At 34.2% G+C, this 23,828-nt stretch overlaps 3 long non-coding RNA genes across 11 annotated transcripts in view; 1 reads left to right on the forward strand and 2 right to left on the reverse strand.

The window, feature by feature from the left end:
- LOC143249068 (uncharacterized) overlaps positions 1-3,783 on the forward strand; it is a 59,204-nt gene extending 55,421 nt beyond the window's left edge. Inside the window, exons 2-5 of the long non-coding RNA XR_013027499.1 lie at positions 1,424-1,489; positions 1,682-1,735; positions 2,843-2,918; positions 3,553-3,783. This is a non-coding gene — a long non-coding RNA (uncharacterized LOC143249068). The remainder of the gene's footprint in view (positions 1-1,423; positions 1,490-1,681; positions 1,736-2,842; positions 2,919-3,552) is intronic.
- LOC143249062 (uncharacterized) overlaps positions 1-23,828 on the reverse strand; it is a 241,299-nt gene that overhangs the window by 42,121 nt on the left and 175,350 nt on the right. The window lies entirely within an intron of this gene.
- On the reverse strand, positions 20,214-22,409 carry LOC143249056 (uncharacterized). 2 transcript variants are annotated; one of them, XR_013027421.1, is made up of 2 exons: positions 22,294-22,409; positions 20,214-21,187 (listed from the first exon to the last, which is right to left on the reverse strand). It is a non-coding gene; the product is annotated as an uncharacterized LOC143249056 (long non-coding RNA). The 2 variants fall into 2 exon arrangements; XR_013027420.1 differs by having other exon boundaries at positions 20,215-21,187; positions 22,259-22,393.

Raw genomic sequence — 23,828 nt, forward strand, 5'->3', positions numbered from 1 at the left:
CTTTTTGAAAACATTGATTTTTATAGCATTATGTGCTGTAATAATAGCAATGCCTGGACACATAAAACTTAAACCTCAAAGTATTATACTTGGCGCCCCACAGGTAATTCCGTGTGTCCCTGACAGCTATGGGATCAAAACTTATTCCATTGATGTTTTCCAGTATTATTGGTTTGGCCCCTACGGTGAAATAGCAACAGACGATGATAAAATTCGAGTAAACAAAGCCACGGGTGATTTAATGATTTATAAATTTGATTTTTCTGATACCGGTGTGTATAAGTGCGTTATTGAATACTCAAAAAACTGGGAGATAAAAGCACACAAACCAATTTTCATCACTCATTTCTTGGAAGGTAAATGCTTATAAGAATCGATTTTGGTAGTGTTTAGAAGTTAAAAAAACTTTAAATTATGAATCGGATTCCATCCATTTTTACTACAATTTACGTAAAGTGTTATAAGTTCGATATATATTTAATGATTGTACATTAATTTTCCAAAATCCATGAAATCACCTTTCCAACTACCAACATACAGCTCACCGCCATTGTTTCCGCGTTAAACCTGAGGTGTTAAAATGTTGAAAATCAAACTTGTCTGCAGATATAAATTTATCATTACGAAATAATTTTTGATTTATTATTATCATATTGTTTGTTTGTTTTGGAATTTCGCACAAAGCTACTCGAGGGCTATCTGTGCTAGCCCTCCCTAATTTAGCAGTGTAAGACTAGAGGGAAGGCAGCTAGTCATCACCACCCACCGCCAACTCTTGGGCTACTCTTTTACCAACGAATAGTTGGATTGACCGTCACGTTATAATGCCCCCACGGCTGTAAGGGTGAACATGTTTGGTGTGATGGGGATTCAAACCTGCGACTCTCAGATTACACGTCGAATGCCTTAACACATCTGGCCATGCCGGGCCTTTAATTACCAAAATTTGCGTTTTTCATACAGGAAAGCTACAAAGGGATATCCGCTGTACCAACCGAGGGGAAATCGAACCCTTAACTTTAGCATTGTAAATCCTTATTTATTATTAATTATGAAAATACATTGATTTGAAACCTCCTGTGACTTACGATGCAATACATAATGAGCAAGATAAGCCATCAACTATATTTGTTAGATTTTGTTTAAACCTTACAGGATTTCCAATGTGTGAGCTTTCACGAAGAAAAGTAGTTAATAATTTTTTATGAGCCTGAAGTGTCATATCAGGTCAAAAATTCCCCAAGTGGCCCAGCAAACTGTTTGCGTGCTTCCAATGCTAGAAACCGGGTTTCGATATCCGTGATGGGCAGAGTATAGATAGCCCATGATGTAGTGTTGTGCTAAATTACAAATAAACAGTGCAAAATATTATTTCTTATGTCAACAATACTTGAACTACGAACCATCTTATACTTTATTTTAGCATGCGTACAACCTAGTGAAAACTACCAATGTCCTGAAGGACTCAAACTGAAACATAACCTGTGTTGTAAGTTGTGCTTTCCTTCAAAGCGTTTATATGTGTGATCAGTATTTGTGAATTTTAATTTTTAAATAAATCGAAAAAGGAAAAACTGTTTTGAACAAACTAAGCAATAAATTAGTTATTATATATTTCATCCATTATTTTATTTTTAATTGTCAAAGTTAACATTGTAAACATTTCAAGCTTTTTTCTTAGATCCAAGTCAACCAGGAACGGTGGAAGAAACATACGTTCCTTCTCCAAGGAAAAGTAAGTTATGCTACATATAAGATTACGTAAAACGTACCTTTAACGTGAGATAATAAGTGTGGAAAGGTTGGTGACAAAATGTCGTGATGGAAAAATATTACTATGACGATGTTTGTGTTGACACGTGTTGTTCTTTCTTCCCATTAAATTTCTTCAATCCCTTATTCATGAAGGTAAAAAATGTAGTAAGGTGTGAAGACCCGATCTCTTATAACATTCCAGTACATTGTGGACATTATTTTCTATTCTAAATAATAAATATCTTACCATTTCACCACTCATAGCAACTCAGGTAAAACATGATTCACCAAACCATGTCTATCATTCCCACTAATTCACTGTTCACAGTTTGAGCTTTTCTGTTGTCTGAAGTAAGTTTTTGGACCAGTAACTGCATGTCTTAAGTATTTTCCTCCTTCTAGTATTGTTGTATTATTTAAATCTTGAATATTTTATAAAAACTGGTTGAGTAGAGCAGAGTTTTAGATTTGTTTACAACAAAAAGACCGTCCATGTACTTTACCTTTGAATTGTTACCGACAGTTTTCCAATATATTCTCTTTCGTTTGTAGTTCATTTATACACTAATTACAGATTTCTTTGAATAGTGAAACATAGAAATAGTATTCAGTTTACATATTGCTAGTTAGTCAGTGTCGACAATCATACATCCTTGGAAGTCTGAGAACTTGTTACTTTTGCCTTTTGTCTTGTTACAAATATATATATAACTGATGTAATGGTGGTAAATCACGTGACGCATCAAATGATCATCCTGATTTGGTATGAAAACACAGTCAGTGTATTTGGTTGTCAAAAGATATGATAAGTAAATATCTTTACTTGGATTATCAAGGAAGAAAGTTAATCTAAAGTGATACTTTACACCTCTTTATCCGTACTGTTTTATCTATTTGCATTAAACTTATACGTGTTTTAATAAAGAATGGAACTTCTTCGATTCCAGTAACTCAGAACGCTGTGGTTATCTTGTTATTTTCTCTGTAAGTATACCAAATGAAACGTAGCCTCCTCCAATACTATCATATAACAAAAACAAATTTCACTTGACTAACTTTCTTTTTAACTTGTATTTTTCCATTTCAGCACCATCCATGTCAGAACATACGATTCCATTGGTAACTGCTGCAGTAGGAATACCACTTTTGTTAATTTTTTTAAGGTAAGAACAAAACAGTATTTTTTTATGTTTTGTTGAATATATCTTAATATAATTTCTATGTTATTAACAGTTGAACCATGTGTGTATATACTTAATAATGAATTTGAAGGGGCTGAGAAATAAAAAAAAATATTAGTTACTTTATTTTAATTAGAATGATAAATAATCAAAAGGTTACAAACGCTTGCATTAAAAAGAAATATATATGGGGAAATTAGCATCATTAGTTTACAATAAAGTGTATTTTAAGTGTGGAGATTCACTTAAAGCTTAAATTGTGGATCACTTCTTACAATATTACAAGTTCTTCTGATGAAAAACATTCCTTGTAAGTATGTTATTGTTCAACCTGTTTTTTATATGTAAATACAATAAGGTACTGTGCGTGTCAGTAGAAATACTTGAAATTGAAACGTGTAAAATATGGGTAACCTGAATTATTACAATTCGAGTACTTGAGATAAATATAAAAGGCATTTCATTCAAAAAAGTTCTTTAACTAATTAATGATTTTCAGTTTATTTCAATATGGTCTTAAAATTGAAATTTATCAGCGAGTATAATAATTATTCAATTATCCCTCTTAAGCTGAAACATTTTATTCCTGTTTGCATTTGTTGACTTTATTTTAAAGAGATGCAGCAGGGGTCAACTTGCCATATCCACCGTGGGGAACTGAACCCGCCTATTTTGGTGTTATATGTTCATATACGTACTGACGTTCCACTGGGAGAGAACGTCCCTGTGGCTGTCGTTGTTAAATATTATTATTTCTATATTATAATTATATTCAATTTTTAACTGACATAACACTGATGTACAAATAAGAGTCAAATTAAATCATCCATGTTATTTATTAGCGCTTTTCTTTTGTAGTGTCATTATTTGGAAGTGTTGTAGATGTAAAACAGTAAAATCAGCTAACACAGAAGACCATACAAATAAAGATGATAGAAAAAAAATTAAATATTCACTTGTACCACAAAAAGATGAAGATCAGTCTGTTAATAGAGACGAGAAGAGAAAATGTAAAAGTGTAAAAGAGAAGAGGGCCAAAAAAGTCCAGAATTGTCATCTTCCTGAAGTAAGTATTGTGATAACGGGAAATGTCATCACATTTCATACCGAGTGTCTGGGACTTACAATGCTAGAAACCGGCTATCGATAGTCTTGGTGGGTAAAGCACAAATAGACGAACATAACAAGAATGTAATATACCTTCAGTCACATATGTTTACTTACTTTCTATACATTTTCATGCTGGTGTTCTGCATGAAGTTTAGACACCGTTATAAATATAATGTATTAAGGCCAGTGGTGGGATTCAGGGGGTTCGCAGGGGTTTGCGCGAACCCGTTCTTAAAAATTTTTGAGCTTAGCGAACCCGTTGATGGCTTCAATTATACCGTCGAATTGTTGATGTCGTGGAAACTGATTGCGTCACACTTCATCACACATTTCGACAAGAAAGATTTAATGAGAAAATCACAGACCGTATTATTGACAAAGTTCGTCAAGTGAATGCAGTCAGTTTCTTAATTGTCCATACGTTGAACCCCATCTCGTCGATGTAGATGACACGGGGTGCGCGAAGTGCCGTCTCCATGAACCACAGGACATAGTCTTTCCTTTCAGCCTTCACGTCAGGCCGATTTCTGTCGGCTGGGGCGGCTTGCAGTTTCTTCAGAGTGAAAAGCATTCCATGACAAATTTTCCCCAGATGTTGTGGGGTGACAGAAGGCTTATCTGGAAACTGTCTCCGGAGCTCAGCACCACAGATAATAGATAAAGTAGATAGCCACACTTCTCCAATTTGCATGTCGGCGCGTGTGACCGTTTTCCTATTACCATTCCCGCTACGGGGGAAAATCGATAGAGTAAGTAACTCGCTTGCTTGCGCTGCAGTCATGTCGGCTTATGCACGAGTCATCATAAGCGTGCATTCGTTTAAGCCCCATTCATAAGTTAAAGAAGATCGTATAGTAGGCCTACATGTCTTCACATCAACGTAATAAGTAGATTTAATCATTTCCATACTTAGAGCTGAAATAGAGCACTTAGTTTGAATAAATTAAGACGTACTATATTAAGGCACTGAAAGGGCCTGAAGACCGAAGAATACCAAAGAGTGGCAAAGAACAAGGTCACTGTGAACCGCGCGCGGGCTACGCAACACCCCCATAACTGCGGAGGTGACGTAGGCTTTTGTCCTTGTGCACTGACCGGCGAACAGGAGTGTGCTCTCCGCAGAGACCTTGAGAACAATAAAGAGTCACGTCCGGCAGGGAATCTGAGGAGGGAACGTCACAAGTGTGATTGAAACAATGGTCAGGTCACTCTAGCCTCAAAAAGTTTGTTTATTGCTTCTCGCAAAACTTCATGTAAAAATTTACCAGAAACTCCGTTAACAAGAAAATACGCAAGAGGCAATTTTCAATACGACTTAATCCCTACAGCTGAAGTTGAGGTGCACCTTTTCTTGATAGGCGGTTGCTGAAGACGGTCAGGGAAGTCAAAAATGCTTGGAACGGCGTTTCCATGCAGTCTTTTTCGCGATAATATAGAAAAAGAACAATCTGAATCGATAAAGCAGTCAGACTCAAAATATTTCGAACAGAGGACAGCCGATTTGGAAGGATTAAAATTTTCCCGCCGTGTGGCTAAAATCCATTTTGTACGTAATTCATGATCTGATGGAAACCGGTGAAAAGAAATTTCTGATCCCTTCACACGATAATTTCGGCAGTTAAACGCATTGCACGTTCTTCGATTTGTCCTCGAGGTTCGTTCAGAATTTACATTAGCCATTCTATTCAATCAATAAAAAATAAGAGTGGAGACGACGCAGATGATGCACGAATGACGTGAAGACCACAGAATGAATTCTACATTCAAGTGATTTACTTGTAAGTACGAAGGAAACACATGGGCAGACACATGTCGGTTGCAGCCGCTTGTGGCAAGCGTTACTTACTCTATCGATTTTCCCCATCATCAACTTTCTCAATAGAATTTTGGTCACAACGCGGAAGTCAGTCTGGCTATCTACATTATCTATTATCTATGCTCAGCACTCAACTTTGTCAGCTTATTCATCTCGTCATAATGCTTTTTCGGAATGCGCGTAGCTAGCTGTCTGACTGATGGCTGGCAAATCACAATTCAGCTAGTGTGACGTGGCATCGAATAGAATGCTTCTGTTGTTAGTCGATGTTCGACGTGTCTTTAGCCATCTTTGAAACAGTATTTACTTTAACGGACGAAGGGTCTAACTATGATTGATTTCTCGTTTCATTTGTATATAATCAAGTCCCTTGAAATTTGACTCATTTATTCTCGAATACTTTTCGTGGAAGCATCATAAAGTAAGTGAATTTCTATTTAAATTGTGTTTTCAATCCATACGTAAAGTTCAATTAATTAGTTCAACCCAATTAAGTTCAATTAAATTGTCCTAAGGCGGGAATTATAAACTACAGTTTCACTCAGCTGTAGCACATCTTTTATTTCGGAACAAAGAAAGGTAATTTATTATTTTCTTTTCAACTTTTCTGTGTCTAATTCCATTTATAACTGTATTGTTTAACTATCAGTCTAATTTAGTTTTAAATTATGTTTCAATATTTACGCCTCACTTTGTAAAAGAAAGTAATTTAACATAAAGACCTTACATAAGTTTTATAGTGAAGGTCTTAAAAATACTTTTCATTTCAGTGCTCGGACGTCGGACCCTAAAATGAAGAGACAAAAGGATATGGATAGCTTTTTTCGTAAAGTTCCTAGAACCGAACCTTTAAAGCAAGATGCAAATGACGATGAAACAAAGTTAATTTTACGGCATTATTCTAATGAAAGTTGTACTGCGAATGTCGCTGAAGGTAAATGTGAAGAAATTGAAACACTCGATCTTCCAGATTGCTGGAGTATAGAACAGTATATGAACTTCAAGGAAAAGTACGATGGGTTGATTGTTCGTAGTAAAATGTTGGATGTGATATATGTTCCAAATTTTATTTTAAATTAGTGAACATGAAAGGAATTCACATGTCACAAGAATGGGTCACTTGCAGTGTTCAACCTTCTGGAAGAGATAAAAAATTCAACAAGCTTCCCTAAGAAAGAAGATGAATAAACACTTTTCATCAAAAGCTCACAGCATTTGTATTACGCACCGAAAAGATCGTGCTAATAATTCGATTGAGAAATGCATTGACAAATTGAACAGCAAGTATGTGGATTCTACTAATAGAGTTTTAATACAATCTACAGTCTAGCAAAAGAAATCGTCCCTTTTCTGATGTCAAAGATGAGATTCAGCTTCAAATGAAAATGGAGTAGATTTGGGTATTGGACTCCATTCTCGAAAACTGCTGTGAAAATAACAGATCACATTGCAAATGAGATAAGGAAAGAGGTATTCACAAAAATTATTGAACAGAAATTAAAGATCTGTGTCATCATTGATGAAAGTTCAACCATATCCAGTAAGCCCGTACTCGTTACTTTCTTAAAGATTGAAGACTGCTATATATCTCCAACTATTTTTTTGGATTTGGTCGAATTGAATGGACGAGGAGCAGAAACAATATACACGTCATTGTTGAACAGTTTGCACCGTGCCGGATTCGATAATGAATATTTGAAAACTAATTTGATTGCTTTCTGTTCAGATGGGGCAAGCGTAATGCTTGGCCGTAATTCTGAGTGGGCGCTCGATTTAAAAGCAATTTCCCAATATTATCATTTGGCATTGCCTAAATCATCGATTACAACTTATTTTGGATGATTCTGTCAGAGAAGTAGAACAAGTGAATCACTTCAAAATATTCATGGATAAAATCTACACAATCTTTCACCAATCAAACAAAAACCAAATGGACCTTTTCAAAATTTCAGAAGAACTTGGCCATCAAATTCTGAAGATAGGAAGAGTTTTGGGACCAAGATGGGCTGCTTGCAGTTTGAGATCTGCACTTGCTGTATGGCGTGTTTATCCAGCATTGTACAGATATTTCTCTAGTGACACGAAATTTTCAGGAATGGCTGCGCGTCTTGGCAATACATATTTCTTTCATGACTTGGCACTGATGATAGATATACTGACAGAAATTTCTTTACTTTCTGATGCCCTTCAAGCTAGATGTTTAACCTTGTCAAGAGCTGAGAAACTGATAAAGAGATCTATTAAGGCTTTTGAAATACTGAAAGAAGGTATTGGAACATTTGAAAAGAAATCGACGATAGAATTTCTTCTGATGAATTTAAGGATATCCATTTTATCAAAAATAATAGATTTGTTAGACTTCCTCGTAACAATTTACTTGATGTAATAATCGAAAATATGAAAAAAAGGCTGATGGACTGCGATCATTTAATATCCAAGAACAATGACCGGGAAGCTGACAACAAACTTCATGAATTGCTGAACTTGCTGGAACCAAATACTTGGAATATTCAGGAAATTGTTGTCCCATGGAAAGCTGCGGAAGAAAAGTTGAATGGCTTCTGTAAAATATTTCATCACAACATTCCCATTAATGATTTTCGTGATTATGTGGAAAATGTCCTGAAAGATTTTAATAATCCTGTAATTCCTGAGAGTATACAAAAGGCGAAAACCATTATGAATACGATTGCCATCAGTTCTGCAGAGGCAGAAAGAGGGTTTTCAAGAATGAATATTATATACTCAGATAAAAGAAGCCGCCTCACAGTAGAAAATGTCAGAAACCTATTGACGATTAATCTTATTGGCCTTCCTTTCGATTTATGGGATGCTACTCCTTTTGTTAAAACATGGCTTCGCAATAATCACAGTGCAGATGATAATAGAGTGAAACAGAAAAAAACGGACAAATATGATGACAATCAATTGACTATTTGGAAATTTTTAAAATGAAATAAATAAAAGATTTTAAAGCACTTTTTCCATTACTTTCCTTTTCAAATGATGTATCAGTATAGACTTCCGGAAAAGTAAGAGAACCCGTTATTATTGAGGCCTTCCCTTGAGAGAACCCCTTCTTAAAATTTTTGAATCCAACCACTGATTAAGGCTATAAACTTTACACTCTAATCTTCCACCTTATAAGAAACGTTTAAATTTAATGGTATCGATTTTTAGAAGGAAATTGTAGTCGCTTTAAATGGATACTTGATAACAGCTTCTAGAGACGTTGTGTGTAGATATATACATATAATACAGGTTTCTTCTTTATCATTGCAGCCATCTCAAAACATTTTCGAAATTGTTGTACTCTATTGACTCTGTTTATGAGTCATGTGTTTTCACAGTTATTGCGCTGTTGACACAGTTACGGATGAATCTTGACTTGTTATAGGTATACAACAACAACTTTATGCCATGTCGCTTAGCAACAAAAGTATAACCTGATATTATTGTTAATCTATGTACTCAAAGTATAAAGTGAAATGTATGAACAACAAAATTGTAAAAATTACATATTTTCTACTGTATTAACATTTGGGAAAGTATATGAAAGATGCTTCTAATATGACCATTTTAAAACCGTTCCACTTGGATAGAAGCTGTTTCAAATTATGGTTCTAAGCCCGCTACGAGGAAAGGAAGGCGTTTTATCAGTATTTTATCTCATGGTTTTCATTGATCTGGTCACATATAAGGGAGACAATTATTCATGTCGTTAGATAACTTTTCATTAATTATGAAGTTACGTAAATTCCGTCCAGAGGACTAGTACTAGTATATAATATTTTCTTCATTACCATTCAAGCCGTCTCTAAACCTTTAATAAATGTTTGTTCTACATATTTGTACTGCATGACTCTGTTTATGAGTCATTACCTCGTAAAGTTGGGTTGTACTCATTCCATTTAGTAGTAGAGAGACATATATACGTATGATGTATAATGTGAGGACTTCCACCCTTCATATACTACAACTGCTAATTTAGTAATGTAAGACTAGAGGGAAGGCAGCTAGTCATCACCACCAACCGCCAACTCTTGTGTGACGGGGATTCGAGCTCACGACCTTCGGATTACGAGCCGAGCGCCTTAACCACCTGGCCACGCCGGGACATGTATATTTGCTTATTTTCTTTTGCTGTTTAACAAACCGGCATTAGCCAAATCTTCTTTGCTTGGATAACTGTAGAACTTTGATGTGTCTTATCTGATGTTCAAACACCCCTTTCGTCATGCCAAGATTTTAAACAGCAGAAATTATCGAACAAGTTTACATTTATGCTAGCTAGAAACTTTCTAATTAAAAACACTGGACTCATTTACGCACCACATAGAGTTAAAAATGTATTTTATTTTACTTTTTATGAAGCATCATTATTGTTGTGTTTGAGTTTCACCGTGTGGGTATTAGGGTATCGATATTAAATACCCAGAAGGGTCAGGTACATCAGACCTCTTCCTCCCTCCCGAACATTGATAGCGTCTGACGTAAGGATTTTTTTTTTTAAGCTTAAGACCTGAGAAAAAGAATAATATCGTACTCAGGCCCATTTCAGGGCACAGTCCATGCATGGACGCACAAGAAAAGTATTTTTTTTGTAATTTTTCTCCTTGTTGTTTTTCTCCATAGAGAAATGCTACTACTACTTGTAGTAACAATAATAGTAATAAAAAATAATAAAATAAAATAAAATAAAAATAATAAATAAATAGATTAAAAAAAATTAATTGTCTAGTGCAAGGTGGCTAGCTTGAGTAACATTTCTTAAATACATGTTAAAAGGGGAGAGGTTATTAGGACTATTTACATCATGTACGTGGTATCTGTCGAGATCACACATTAAGTTATTCTTATGCCAATTCTTATTGAAATATTTTAGAGAATTATGCAAGAGTCTTTCAGATATTGTGTCTATGTTTGCATATTTGTGCATAAATGTGGATGAAGTGCTTCGTGGTACTTTATATGCCGAAGTTAGAACTGAATTTTGTATTCGTTGAAGATTCTGTAAATGTGTGGGTGCTATGTTAATCCAGTGATGCATATTCTATTACGGGTCTAATGTACGTTTTGTAGATTTTGAGTATATTACCTGGAGATGTTCCTTGGTTTTTACCTGAAAGACTTCTTGCATAGTTTGCTCTTTTCCAGATTCGTTTCATTATATTTTTAGTGTGCGGTAACCACGTTAATTTTGAGTCGTATGTTAGACCTAGAAATTTAGCAGATGTGGCAGTCAGTAAAAGTGATCCATTCATGTAGAGCTTTGGTGGATCTTTTTTCAGCTTGTTCAGTCTGCTGAATAGTATCACTTGGGTTTTCGGAATATTGATTTTGATTCTGTATTTCTGGCAGTATTCTTCGATGTTATTTATAATTGGTTGTAGGTTCGTTGCTGCTATTGACGGAGTGGGGCACTTTTCCAGACTGCCACATCGTCAGCGAACTGTGATGCAAAACCTAAATTTAGGTCCGACAGAGACATATTACTCACATACATGATAAATAATATAGGGCTAACAACCCCTCCCTGCGGTTCTCCTGCTTCGGGTGAAAAGAACCCTGAGTGGGCCCCATTCACATTTACTTTGCACATTCTGTTTTCCAGGAAGTTGGACAGCCAGCGAATAGTTTCCTGGGGTAATGCCATTTCATGTAATATATGACGTAAACCATTATGCCACACTGTGTCAAAAGCTTTCTCAATGTCGAGAAAGCAAGCTACAGTTCATTCATTTTTGTTGAAGCTGTCGGTAATTGATTCTGTAAGTCGAATCAGGTGGTCTGTAGTTTGGCGGTACTTTCGAAATCCGTTTTGAATTTCTGGTAATTTTGAATTTTCTTCTTAGTATACTGACAGACGATTACTAATTATTCTTTCTAATACTTTGCCAATACAACTGGTTAAGCTAATCGGGCGGTAGTTGTTTGGTTTATTCGCTGGCTTTCCTTCTTTCTGGAACATTAAAATTATTGCTTCCTTCCAAGAAACGGGGATATGTCCTGCTGATAGTGATAGATTAAATAAAGCTGTTAGGAGTTCATATAATCTCTGAGTGCCGTGTTTTAGGAGGATAGCTTGAATACCATCTTCACCAGGGGCTTTGTTTTTTGTGTTGTTAATAGCAGTTACAACTTCTGTTACAGTGATATGTTTAATCAGTTGATGAGTGCTTCAGTCTTTTGTTTTTTCTTGGTGTATAATAGTGTTGACTGGAAATTTAGGTGTAAAAATGCTTCTGTTGTGATCAATAAAGTTGGTAATTGTATTAAAGAAGTATCTGTTCATGTCTGGTTCATGATGTGTCTTGAACGTGTTTTCTAGGTGTTTTTTAAATATCTCGGCTTTTTCTGTGTTAGTGTATGCTGTTTCTCCATCCAGTTCAAGTGGTGGATATACTGTGTTTGTTGTTTCTGTATTTGTAAATCTTTTCAAGTGTGTCCAGAATTGTTTAGGATCAGTTTTGTGATTTAGATCGGAACAGAATTGTCGTGTTCGTATTCTTTTTGCGCTTTCGTTCAAATCGATATTGATGAATTTCACAGCGCCATCTCGACGTTAAACTGCTTCCAAACAAATATTAAAATATTCGAATTTTAAATACAAAGGCACCCATAGATTAAGGACATCTGGTGGAGCCCAGTAATACGAACGAAGACTTATAACTCTAAAAGTCTGGTATTAAAGTGTAAAAGGTGTTTGGTTTGAGTTTTAAGTGTAAAAAGTTGTTTTGTTGTAGTTTTACGTGTAAAAAGTTGTTTGGTTTTAGTTTTAAGTGTAAAAAGGTCTTTGGTTTTAGTTTTAAGTGTAAAAAGATGTTTTGTTATAGTTTTACGTGTAAAAAGTTGTTTTGTTATAGTTTTAACTGTAAAAATGTGTTTGGTTTTAGTTTTAAGTGAAAAAATTGTTTGGTGAGCAGACACAGATAGTCCGTTTTGAAGTTTTCTGATAAAAAACCAACAAAAACAACGTAGCGTGAAATTCTCGATAATTGCAGCAACTAAATTAAAATACACATCACGCAATTTATCATTCTCAAAAGTATAGTTGTTAGTACCAACGTTTTTTTATTTCAATTTCTGTTTTAGTTTGATTATTTTTGAAATTCTCAAATTTCTAATAACGCTTGTTAGTAATTGTTTACATTTTGTTCTGTTTAGTACTGCAGACATATCATACTTTCTGCAGAGTTTTTCCCCGAAGTAAAGTTTTAAATATTTCGATATGCATAAGATAAACATTACCTTCCCTTTTCACTTGTTAGAAATCAATATAGAGAGTCGATCAGTTTGCTCAAAATTTGGATATTTCAATAGAAGTATTGTTCGAAAACATATTTTAATTGATATCCACTAATTTTATGTAGCCCAGTTATCGGTAGTTTCATTGTATTAATTTCCAAGAGGTAATTTCTATATAATGATAACTAACATCAACCTATCCTGATTCTTGTTATTTTTAGAAAGAAACAAAGGCGAATGTTTTTACCAATAGGAAGGACATTCAAAATAGTAATGCCTCAAGTAAAATAACAAACATTATCACGAGTCTTGAAGGATCACGTGCCAAATATTTTATATCAACACAGCCTTATTATTATCAACCAATATTCTCATATATATCGGAAACTCTGCTAACTGAAAGGAAGAAGGTACCTTCACATTCGAGACGTCACAAAAAATTTACGAAATATAAATCAAAGAGACCTCTTTACTTTAAAGAACTGCGAGATTTGTTTCATGAAAGGAAATCATCAGAATCAGAAGGTTCAGAGGACTAGAGTAGATAGAAAAATTGAGAAACGTAAGCTCCTGAAACATATTTAGATCCACAAGAATTTTTTGACTAGTGTTTAACCGAATTAGAAAGCCAGATGCAAGACAACAACAGAAGAACTTCTACGATCGGACGATTTTCTTCACTAATAAGAGACAGTGGAACTCGATTTATGTTTTCTTGTCCCGAATTTTCACAAACTACACATCGATAAAAAAATTAAAATAAAATATATGTAAATAGAAAATAAAAAGTTACTGAGTATTTAAAAGTTGTCTGTTTTATCGCTTTAAAAATCCATGTTTGTTTCAAAGAAAATGATTATTTATTACAGAAGCTTTATAGATTATAACTTCACTGTAGACACACAAGTTGGGAAAAGAATGATTTCAAATTAGCAATTAATATTTTATGGATATAGAAAACCGTCCCTAATTTAGTGGTGTAAGACAAGAGGGAAGGCAGCTAGTCATCACCACCCACCGCCAACTCTTGGGCTACTCTTTTTACTAACGAATAGTGGGATTGACCGTCGTATTATAACGGCTCCACGGCTGAAAGCCATCACCCATAAGAAAATAAAGATAAATGCATTATATTATGTGGGAGACCTGGAGACAACAGTATAAAACATCCACATTTGACCAAATTGTTTAAAACATACCAGCTAGTAGAAACTCAGATACTAGACCGAAAGAAGATTGATGAACCATTGGTGGCCACCACTAGTGGTCAAGAAAAGAAGAGCAAGCAAGACAACAAGACCTTACAGGTGTCAAAAAGGGGACATCCCGAATGTAGGAATGTAGGAACTGAAGGAATCATAAGTGAAAGTCCCTCCATTGCAGAAACTTTGGGACAATACCTGGGAGAAAATTGGTACAAAGGAGATGGTACCAACAGAATAGAGAAACAAAAGGGAGTGCAATATCAGACCTATCAAAGACTATATGTATGAAAAACATGTATATATATATATAAAGGAAGAAGCACTGGCAGTTACCAATAGAACTCAAGAAAATAAGAGCAAACATAACACGAAGATCTTACAAAGGTCAAAAGGTGATATCACGAATACAGGTTTGCAGGAATTGAAGGAAGCGTAAAAGAAACACTTTTCACTGCACAATCTTTGTGACAAAATATGAGAAAAAAATCGAGCAGAAGACAAATGGGTAAAGCACTTATAGAGCAGAGTATTAGAAGGAATTGCTGTACCAAATCAAACAGAGAAATTATACTGGGGAAGTGCAGCAAATCAAAACAACAGAATACAGGACTCAACTGATGGAACAAATTCACAAGTTGACTGTGCAAGGACACCTAAGAGCAAAGAAAATAGCAGATAGATCCACTAGTTATGCTAATTGCCCAGGAATCATCAGAGATGTAAGCAGATCTTGCTGGCCATGCACTATCTGCCAAAGGACATACCAGGAGGGAGGGTGTTTGAGGTGTTACTGGGGGAGAGTTATTAATTAAAGATTAATTAATAATGTGATTAATATATGGTGAAGTGCAAATTCTTAATTAATATCTAAGTAATATTTTTTAATTAAATATTAATAAATTAATTAGGTGATGGATATGTATGTGATATGCAAAATTAAATTAATTAATATACAAGTTGGAGTAATAACCAAATTTAATATCATTTTTTTTTCAAATACTTAATATGAAAACCCATGTTTCTTCCAAAAACGAGGATGTCATCAGGCAGCATAATATGATCATGTCACTAATGTCAGATGGCGAGCTGCTAGAAGTGATGCCATCACCACAAGTGTCAACATTGATCTTTTCATATTATAACACTAGATTTATAGTTTTCGCTTTTAGAGTCACTTTAAAAATGTCTTATGATTGAAAACAACAACACACTATGATTTTAGTAAATGTAGTTTTACTGTATTGTAAAATAAGACTTCAGATATATGGCATATTTTACATTTTTAAATACGCTATTTTTTTTTTACTTGTCTAAAACTCCACTATGTTTTATGCAGGTATATGTTAATATGTGTTACTTTAACAATGACTCAATGGCTTTCACTTCTATATTTCTGTGGACTTATAATGCTAGAAAATAAGTATAGGTAAGCGTGATGGGCAGCCACAGATAGCCCATTGTGTATTTGTGTAGCTAACTTTAAATAAAAATAAACAAACAGTTCTACATTTAATTTGCATGGCAGAGTTTTGCATTTATAACGTTTCATAGGTATAACACTTATCGATAACAAATTAGTTTACATTTCTATAATTAATATATTGTATAACATATATTTGTAATAAACACAAAAATAAATCCGAACAAAAATCAAAGACTCTGCACCAATTAAAAGGATCCCCAGGATACAGGCTATAATGTGATATGTAAACTGTACTCTAGATTTGGAAGGTGACTGGAAACACTGACTGATGACGTAGAACCTATATTTTGGTTGGAAACACTGACTGATGACGTAGAACCCACATTGTGGTTGGAAACACTGACTGATGACGTAGAACCGACATTGTGGTTGGAAACACTGACTGATGACGTAGAACCGACATTGTGGTTGGAAACACTGACTGATGACGTAGAACCGACATTGTGGTTGGAAACACTGACTGATGACGTAGAAACCACACTGTGGTTGGAAACACTGACTGTCAGTTTTAACCTTCACTCGCCAGTCTCACATGAAGAAATTCAAGAGCAATAAAATAATCAAAATCAATTGAAATTAGGAGAGCGAGATGTGGGTGTCCCACATCTATATCACCCTTTACAACCAGTAAACAATTGTGGGAAAGTGACTGCTCTCTAAAGTAAAGAAGAAGAAATCAAAATAATAACATATAACCATTTGGGGGTAAGTAAGATAAACTTACCTCCCGAAATTGGCAATCCAGCCCCAAATATGAAGGTAAGGGACTAATTAGTAGTCTAGCAGACAAGTAATACTAGAGTGAAGGGACCCAACCAATTATTCATCCACTGTATTGTTTGTTTGTTTTCGAATTTCGCACAAAGCTACTCGAGGGCTATCTGTGCTAGCCGTCCGTAATTTAGCAGTGTAAGACCAGAGGGAAAGCAGCTAGTCATCACTATCCACCGCCAACTCTTGGGATACTCTTTTTACTAACGAATAGTGGGATTGACCGTCGTATTATAACGGCTCCACGGCTGAAAGCCGGATCGGGTGCGTTCTGATGAATTAACGATTACAATTTCACAAAAACGTGAACGCTAGCTTGACAATGAATGTGTTTTCAGAATCATTAAATTTAAAGCCATTCTGGCATGGAAATAGTATGAAAAACAGCCTTTGTTAGCGCTCCATAGACACGCTATATGTTTGAAGTTAAGCACAAAGCTACAGATGATCTGACCACTACGGGTATCGAAATCTAGATTATAACGTTGTAAGTCTACAGACATATCGCTGTTCCACTGGGGGAAGGGGCTCTATGCACCAAGTAACAAAATTAATAATGTTATCAACAAATACTCGGGCGTATGAAAATAATTTTCTAGATCTTACTAAACTATGTATCAGTGTGCATCAGATAAAATATTTGAATGAGCTTCCATTGACACAATGATTATTGGCAATCCAAAAAGTTTGTTTTCTACTTATAAAATCTACAAAATAACTAGTTTTGTCAATGGACTACCATTAAAGTTATTTTTTAAAACATGTATATATTTATATATTCTGTTCAATGATGTAATAAGGTTACTGAGTACAGGGCCTAAATTTGTGCGCAAAGCTACACGAGGGCTATCTGCGCTAGCCGTCTTTAATTTAGCAGTGTAAGACTAGAAGAAAGGTAGCTAATCATTACCACCCGCCACCAACTCTTGAGCTACTCTTTTACCAAAAAATAGTGGGATTGATTGCAGGTTTAAGACGTCCCCACGGCAGAAAGAGCGAACATATTTGGCAAACTTCACGTTGTCAGTAGAGCGACATGATGAACCTGAAATTCTGGTTAGCTTTATAACCTGACCTACATAATATTCGATAACAAAATACTGAACCTAAAACAAAAACTCTTCCGCTTTGTAATCTCTATAAATGAGTTTATAAGTTCTCTTCTATGAAATATACTGAACCTAACAAAATGTAGAAAATCAAACAAATAATAACAATAGTAGTTATATTATCTGTGGATATAATCAACGTTACTAATCTCATAAGTTTATAATCTTCCTTTAAAAACAACATATTTGTGTATATTTGTAAAGTTATGAGATTTTGTTGGCTTTTGATCTCAGAAATAGCTCCAGTTTTTCACCGGTAAGTTTGCAGGCTTATAACGCTGAAATTCGGGTTTCGATACCTGTGATTGGCATAATACGGATAGTCTATTCACTCTATTGTGTAGTTTTGACCTTAACAACAATCAAATCACACCTCAAAGAAATTTGGGTTAGTTTCAGTTTATACATGTGGCAAATAATTTCTTGGGGTCTATAACGTCAGTGTCCCATTTCATTTTTATTAATTGCTTTCCTCGCTTACGTTTCGTTATGATCAATGAAAATGTGTGATGTTACGTGTTACCTGAATTAATTTATAATTTATATTTAGAAGTTAAATAAATGTCGATACGTATCCAATTTTTGGTATTTGCTAACAAGATTGATACACACAATTTTCTTTCTCAAAACATATATATTTTAATATTCAGACAATAATACAATTTACAATAACGGTTATTACAAATAATGACTTATGTACAAAAGTTTTACAAACTTACAAAGAATAGTAAATCTTCTATCTCATTTGGAACTGGATATTTTTTCGAAGGTTCAAGATGAGGGAATTAATTTTGAGTTACTTCAAAACACCTAATTTAAATATGAATCAACTATATCAAATTATCGTAAATCACAGAAATTTAATCAGTATTGAGCAAAACGTAGAGGGCCAATTTAAAATAAGACAAAATCATTTTTTATGTTCTGTCTATAATAACGTTATTAGGCAATCACACACACAATGAATTATAGTATTTTTGTTCCAGTTGTGTTTACTTCATCTATTATTCCTTCTATCGTTTAGTGTAGCTACAAATAGTTAGTTACAATAAAACACTAATTCATCTTCTAGGTGATCACGTCTGTTTTGAGTAAATATGTTGGAATTATGAAACTGATACCAGCTTCCCCAGCAACGACGTACAAATATTATTAATATTGCAGAAGATTATGTAAAGTTATGATCCCCTCAGATGTATTCTCGTGATCTAACGGAATAAATAAATATCTTGCCATCAGCTTCATGAACGGAGACACGGGATAGTGAGTGAAAAATAATTATGTGTGTGTGTTTTCTTATGGCAAAGCCACATCGGGCTATCTGTTGTGTCCACCGAGGGAAATCGAACCCCTGATTTTAGCGTTGTAAATCCGTAGACTTACTGCTGTACCAGCGAAGGACAGAATAATTATTGATGTTTGACACCCAGTATGGTTATTAGTAGAGAAAGATGACTTTGAAATGTTGTATTTTTATATTGGTTCATTTTGGGATTAAGTTGTTGTATAAGTAAGGTTTCTTTAATTTTGCGTTTGTTTATGTTTTATTGTTTATTTAGTATTTGAGTGTTTTCTGTGGTTATGTTGTGTTTATTTGACTTGCAGTGTTCGAAAACGTGTGAAGCTGACTTTTTATGTTCTTTGAATCTAGTTTCCATTTTTCTACTTGTTTCTCCAATATAGAAGACGTGGCAGTTATCACATTGTATTTTATAAATAATGTTGGTGTGGTGTTTGTCAGTGTAAAAGAACGCCTTTATACCAATATTAATATAGATTGTATTCAAACATCGAACACTGCCCTCTACATTCCGACACTCAGTTACACAACCCCTTCCAAACATGTGGTCAGCTTCCGGTCAGTTACCTCTTTTTTTGTGAACCTGACGATGACCGAAGAAGGTCGAAACGTTCTTCGCTCTTCTATGTAAAATATTTTCTCAACCCAAACGAGCCGTTTTTGGATATATAATCTGAAATATTATATCGTGGTCAATGTTGCTTCCTTACACCATATAGTTAAACATGAAACAATGAAAGAAAACTGTACTTTTTAAAACAAGTGTTGGTCACAATGAAGAACATTGTAAAATGTCTTAAGTATTACATCTTTAACCAATTATAAATATTATACTTCAACCAGTACGATTTTACATAATTAGTTTATGTAATGTAGATTGTGCTTATATATATAACTTTAAATATATATTTATATAAATATAACTTTAAATGCTACACAAGAGATGACATCACTTATCTACGACATAACTTTGGATGTTACACAAGAGATGACATCACTTATCTACGGCAAGCGCAGATCATCCTCATGTAGCTTTGCGCAAAATTAAAAAAAAAACACAACAAAACAAATCACTGTTTTAGTAATTAATGTCCAGGGATGAATATTTTTGTCATATATCCAGGATCATTTTATCATTTTACAATTATATTAAGAACTTTAATGTTTCATAATCTAATTGTATCAAATCCCATACTTAAATTTATCTTTAAAAAATCATTGTATACGAGACATATCTACACTACTGAATATTATTTCATGAGTAAAATAAAGTAAAACACAAATATAATAATGTGTTTTAGATTTTAAAACTACTAATTAAAACACGATGTTTCTCTTCCCATTTATTCAAATGACATACGAACAATGTGAAATATTATATCGTGGTCAATGTTGCTTACTTACACCAAAAAGTTAAACATGAAACAATGAAAGAAAACTGTACTTTTTAAAACAAGTGTTGGTCACAATGAAGAACATTGTAAAATGTCTTAAGTATTACATCTTTAACCAATTATAAATATTATACTTCAACCAGTAAGATTTTACATAATTAGTTTACGTAATGTAGATTGTGCTTAATAGCATTTTTCATATATTACAGTAAATAATTCAGAAAGACAAATAAACGTAAAATGGTATTTAAAATATATTAATTTTATACTTTTATCATATTATTCAAGTTATTTGTAGAAATAAAATAAATAACAAATATCCACACAATAATTTGACAGCTCATGTTCTTAGAATTACTAATCTTATTTACTGAATGTACTTAACATTTCACTAGATGTCAGGGCAGTTAAGTTGTATAATTTCACCCTTATAGTGTTTTCAATTAATAAATAATTTATGTACAACTTGACTTTAATAACAAGAAGTAAATAATAAAACAAGTAAAATGATTTTTATCAAACAACTTGAAACTTCAGACAATTATAAAGGTTTGTGAAACAGGAATTGGCCTATAAATTTAATTAACACCATTGTGTTATTTAGTAGCAAATCGTATATTAAGACGTTCTTTTGGTTAAAGTTATCAGTGGGGTCAAACCCAACAGCTATGTGGGTATGCGTGGTATTATACTTCTATGGCCTAGTATCCGGTATGATCCTGGCATGTGGTCATTAATTGTGTGCCCACACGGTTGAGTGGGGGAAGAAGGTGGAGAGCGAGGAACCATTCCTCCTTCACAGACCTCCAAATATTCTAAAAATCAAAAGAAAACATATCTTTTATTTATTAGACCCATTTGTTAAAAGTGCGATAAAATTTAGTGTTGTTGAAGTTGGTATTATAGGATTTTCGTTATTTGCCACTGGAGGGGGAACAGTTCAATTTGTTCTTTCTTATTAACTGAGAAGCTACGGAAAGGGGCTATCTGTGTTTAGCCCACATTTAGTGTCTAAACTTGTTTTCAAGCATTTTAAGTCCGCAGACATACCACCGTGCTACTGGGAAGACTGGTTTCCTCAAGGAACAATTTATCTTCAAGTGGATTTATCTTCAAAATCATTGTTACGCTAAGAAATATCTTCCGTAAGATGATAAACTATGCCACAAAAAGCAACAAAAACGCTTGTGAATTTTCGTTCCAAACAAATGTGATGTCAAAGAGTCATTTTACATGTACTGGAGTGTATTGCATGATAACAGTAAAGTCACAAATTAATTATTAAACACAAAGTACAAGTTCATGACAGGAATAAGAAACTTTCACCATTATACTTAACTAAATGTTTTCAAACGAAACTTACTGGCTCATATCAACTTACTTTAGTTGAAAAGAAAATCTCTATAAGGTCCGGCATGGCCAGGTGGGTTAAGGCGTTCGACTCGTAAACCACGGGTTCGAATCCCCGTCGCACCAAATATACTAACCCTTACAGCTGTGTGGGCGTAAAAATGTGACAGTCAATCCCGCTGTTCGTTGGTAAAAGAGTAGCCCAAGAGTTGGTGGTGGATGGTGAGGGCTAGCTGCCTTCCCTCTACTCTTACACTGCACAATTACGGACGGCGAGCGCAGATAGCCCTCGAATAGCTTTGCGCAAAATTTAAAAAACAAAACTTCTACGTACTTCAATTCACGTTTTGTTGAAACAAATAAGTAGAAGGAAATGAGAACAAAAAGGTTAAAAAACATAAAATCCCATGTATGGTATTATACCCAGATGTACTATTATGGCACTGGGGGAATTACTTAACATTAAGAAAATCATTTGTTTTAAAAGTTTATGTAAGGCCAGGACATGAGATTAATAAACCTCACTCGTATATCACCTGTTGTGGTGGACACAGAACACTAGATTTCCTACCCTTGCGATGACGTTCGTCCATAGTTATTCTTTATTCGGCAGTCTCTCTCGCACCTTCTAAGCCTGATATATATACACCTACCCCACAGAAAAGCTTCGTGATGTGTTTACTGGCGCCGCCTACCTGCAGTAGTTCTCAACAACATGAGTGTTTAAAATAGTTTCTATTTGCTGGTGTTTATGGATATTTTTCAGACACTAAAGGGACTCTTGGCATACTGTCTGTACATTGTGATAATTCACTCCTAACTGCAAATAGGCTCCAAGACCTTTATTCTGAGACGCATATCAACAATACAATAAAAAAATACTTTGGCGTAGAGGTCGCACCAACTAAAACGAGAAATCTGTAGCCCAGACATTCATGTTAACACGTGAATATATTATAGTGGTATTATTATTACTACTATTGTAGTTATTTCTTTGTAATCGCAGAGCTATACAATAGGCTATCTATTCTGTGTTCATCGATGGGAATGGAACTACGATTTTAGCCTTATAAACCTCATATTTTTCTACTATCCAGCGAGAAATATAATACATGCATTCAACTATTATTTATAACAACAGATAAAAATTAAATGTTCTTTCAAGATTTTCTTTTTGTGAAAGTATTGCAAATAAACATTCTTTACAAGGTCCCTTGGTGGGTCAGTGGTAAAATTACAGACTTACAACGCAAAATCCGAGGTTAAGTTCTCTTCAGTAAATACGGTGGAAAGTTCATTAGAAATTTGCTTAATTAGCCAATCAAATGCCACCCCTTAGAGGATTGCGGTATGGCTATGCACTTAAAATTTGGTATTAGAGACCTCCGTCAATGGACAAAACATATAACCCTATATTTTTTTCAAGCAAAGCTCTGGAGGCTAACCGTTATATCTGAGGTTTAAAATATTATTTTATTCGATTTTTGTGCTGGACAGAGTACAAATACTGCACTGCGACACTTTGCGCTTAACAACAAACAAACAAACACTTCCAGCTATGAAACAAGACCAGATGTCGTTATTACTCGATAGCCTCTTAATGATTTAGTAATTGTGTTTTGTGATTTTGATCAAAACAGAGGTAGAAAATCTTCTCTGATAATGTGTGTGACCTGCTATCTAGTGAGTAAAATAAAACGTAATGACTACATCTGTTTGTTTTTTAGAGATCATACACTTGTAAAATAGGAAATAAAAACATATGAAATGGTAGTTATTCGTAAAATTTCTATGAGGTATATGTAAAACGAAATAAATTTGCTAATCAACGTTATGATTTAAATCGTTTTAAACACTGTCCATCTACACTATCACTTTACTTGTTTACGTACTTTTTACTGCACCTAATATTTTGTTTTTGGATACATTTATAGCAATTCTACGAATAACCAACGATTTATAGTTTTTGTTAAAAACGTGATTTTACCCTTTGTATTAAAATTAGATTCTCTTTAGTTTTATTTGAATTATTTTTATTGAATTTAATTGTATGTGAGTGAAATAAAATGTTAGTCTATCTTTATTTTGGTATTTCTGTTTCTGATT

Source organism: Tachypleus tridentatus, chromosome 4 (genome assembly GCF_004210375.1).
Source record: "Tachypleus tridentatus isolate NWPU-2018 chromosome 4, ASM421037v1, whole genome shotgun sequence".
Lineage (NCBI taxonomy): Eukaryota > Metazoa > Arthropoda > Merostomata > Xiphosura > Limulidae > Tachypleus > Tachypleus tridentatus.